Below are 3,402 nucleotides of genomic sequence, written 5' to 3' on the forward strand. Positions count from 1 at the left end.
CCAGGCGGGTCTCGAACCCTCAGGCTCAGGCAATCCACTCACCTTGGCCTCCCAAAGCGCGGGATTACAGGCTGAGCCACCAAGCCCGGTCAGTTTCTGTTTTCTAAAAACATTTTGGCTTTAACTGGTAATGAGAAGAGCCTTCATCATATTCATTCTAATTATTCAATTTGAATCACATATTCAAGTAAAGGCAACAAGTGGATTTTTTTTTCATATTTCTTCATGTGTGGCTTCATAGTGATTCTGGTGCTACCTACTGAAATATTTCTATATGCTGCAAACTTCAAATTTTCTACCTTAGTATTGCCTTTTATTCCCCTGCCGATGTTATGGTACATTTAATAATCCCAAAATAGTTTTCCATCATCTCAGTTACTCAGCATCAACCATATCATACAACCTTGGACCCACCACCAGCGGTCAAGTGAGGATTTCTTCTCCTTCAAATTATTTGTCTTTTTTCCTACAACCTTAATCGATGAGTTATAATCACTGCATGACCCTGTGCTAAATGACTGTATTGTCCTATTTCCTTTCAGGAACGTTGGCTTTGGACTTATCAAAGGCTGGGATAATTGGCACAGATCTGATAGAGTAATTTAGGCAAGGTAGATGCAGGAGCTAGAGTATTAACTCTTAACTCTTGTTAATGTGCTTTCAAACCCTCTGTAGGTATCCTGTCAGTTTCCTCCTCTATTCTGGCTCTCTGCCTTTTTACTGTAAAGAATCACTTAAATTATTCTACATCATTCAAAGGTGTAAATACACAATTTTTCATAAATTCCACTTTTGGGGGTCATCCCTTGCATATTCCCTTCTCTTACTGATAGAATCATGTAGGGAACCCATACCTGAGGGATTCTCCCTAATCACAGTGTTTGTTATAGTTTGGGGTAGAGACATGTTATTCAGGGAATCTCAAAACAAATCATCATAAAACCAATCAGGGTTGCCACTGCCCTCCATATTTTTAATACTTGCAGAGAGGTAATTCATTTCACTGTTAACAAAATGAGTATACAGTTTTTCCTCTCAGTATAAACTTAATGTGTTTCAGACTTTCCACACTCCAGAAGGAGCGCTGATATTTAATCTGAGTCCTCCATGGATCAAATACTGAACATTGCAACAAGCTGTTGATATGTAGTCATACCAAACAACTCTCTCCATTAAGCAGTTTTTAAAATCAATAGTCCCATGATTGTTCAGTCTGAGAATCTAAGAAAGCACAGATTCCTAAGTACTATTCAAAATTATAACCAAGCTTAATATATCCATGATGGCCTTTGGTTTTCATGCAGATGAATCTGATAAGGCCAGGTGGAAGCACACAGGCTATTGAGAGACCCAAAGACTTAGATGGAGAAGGTTCCACTTGGCTCCTAATCTTAGGACTTAACCACCATTTAGCTAGGCACATGAAGGGAAACGAAAGAGAATAATAGAGAAAGAGGGATGCTAGGCTTTCCTGGGAAACAGGATTGGTTTAATATAGCTGCCAGTTACATGCAAGTGAATTAGTGGAAAAGAGAAGAGGCAATTGGTGTGCATAAGAAATGTTAATGTACAGTGGCCCCGCTTTCAATAAACGCAGTTTAACCAATTTCTCAAGTTCTCCTCTTGGGGAAAAATAGGGTCAGAAGTGGGCCAACAGGCAGCTTGGAGACAAGGAGAAGAGAGTTTCTCTCTGCACTGCCTATACTCTGTATAGCAGCTGGAAAAGGCAAAAGGATTACATAAAGAACTACCTCACTTTCTACTTTATGGAAAGCCATATAATGATGGAGAGACTCCTGAAATGGAAGAGTTAGTTTTCAATGTCTTCACTTGCAAAATTGGTTGTGCACTTTGCTTTTCTGAATCTTTTAATTTACAATTTAAACATTCAATAAGATGATTTCTAAGGTCCCTTTCAAGATGTAAGATTCTATGAGTTTACTGTAACAGTATATATCCAGACTTCATTACCAAGTTCATTGTTGGTTGTCTCTATGGGTCTAGAATAATAACGTATGCACCCTGCCAATATCTGGTGTTCCATAATTAATTCATTTTTAAAATGCTGATAGATATGTGGGAAAGCATGTATTGCTTGCTTCACTTTGTGTTAACAAGGAGATGGAGGAAATATACATACACACACTTGTATAGATATTTCTGTAAGTATAAAGAAGAAACAAATATTGCTTCTGAGCAAGAGGACTGATGGCCCAGGAGTCGTGGCTGGATGGGGAGAGAGAATTTTCAATGTCAGGTGTCCTCTGTATTTACATTCTACTCTCACCTTTTCTCCTTCTCCTCCAGCCACACTGGCCTTTTTGCTGTACCTCCAACATTTCTAATGTGCTCCCAATTCAAGGACTTTGCAAACTTGTCATTTTCATGCCTGGTACACTCTTCCTTAAGATACTATCATGGAGCACTCTTTTACTCTATTCAGTAAGGCTCAAATGTCACCTTATTACTGAGACTCCCTCCACCACATTGTGTGTAATGACTTCCCACACACTCCCTACTACCCCTTACCTAATACCCTCTATAATACCCCTAATACTTAGCAACACATGGTATACTAAATATTTGCCTGTTTGTCTAGTGACTCGCTTTTAGACCACTGCCTGGTGCATAATACTTGTTGAACTAATGAATGTACTGCTCGAGGTCTTAAAAATTATGTACAAATTTCAATAGAAACAACCAGTTAAGGAATGCATAAATGTTTGATGAGCTGTTAGATGTTTATTATAAAAGGATACAGTTCAAACTTATTTTCTCAGCACACAGGGTTCTCCGTATCCGCCACGTATTGGCCACGGGCACGTCAATTAAGCTAAGTTTCTTGTCTTCATGCATAAGATGGGAATACTATCACTTCACGGAATTCGATTTAGGTGAAAGCGCTTTCCTAACCTTGGTGTTATAAAAGTTACCAAAAGCACCCGGTGTTTCGTGTGCTTCGAGCCTAGGAGTAGCAAATGGTGTCAACTGCACAAACGTCTTGAAGTTCAAGGAGAGAAAAGTCTCCCGGACCGCGCGGGGCGATACCCCAGTGGCGCTGGGCGTGGCTCCTGGCCGCCGTTGCCAAGGGAACCGTCTGGGCGTCCCTAGAATCCGAGCCCGGGCGCCCGGCTACCAGCCCGACCTCCTTTCAGCGTTTGCAATAGGTGCAGCGCGGGCCAATCGGAAGAAGCCGGAGGGGTAGGGGCGTGGCTAGGGGGCGGGGGGCGGGCCGGGCAGTGTCCCGGGGAAGGCGGTCCGGAGGCCTCGCGCCCTGACTTCCGGGTCGCGGTGCTTGCAGGGAGAGCTCCGCGGGTATCGTCGTTTCCGTTGCCGGCTGTTTGCAGTTCGGGGAAACCGAGGCAGCTCCTGCTTTCCCCCTAGTTCTTCCGCTCCTGTGAG

General features: G+C 42.5%; 1 protein-coding gene across 1 annotated transcript in view; it reads left to right on the top strand.

Moving 5' to 3' along the window:
- The first annotated feature begins 3,278 nt into the window (after positions 1 to 3,278).
- The window catches only part of ELMOD2 (ELMO domain containing 2), a 25,940-nt gene continuing 25,816 nt past the window's right edge, over positions 3,279 to 3,402 (top strand). Inside the window, exon 1 of the mRNA XM_008054904.2 lies at positions 3,279 to 3,397. The gene's annotated coding sequence lies outside the window, so the exon portion shown is untranslated. The remainder of the gene's footprint in view (positions 3,398 to 3,402) is intronic.

The sequence above is a fragment of the Carlito syrichta genome, unplaced genomic scaffold, assembly GCF_000164805.1.
Source record: "Carlito syrichta isolate Samal-C Ts95f unplaced genomic scaffold, Tarsius_syrichta-2.0.1 Scaffold301609, whole genome shotgun sequence".
Lineage (NCBI taxonomy): Eukaryota > Metazoa > Chordata > Mammalia > Primates > Tarsiidae > Carlito > Carlito syrichta.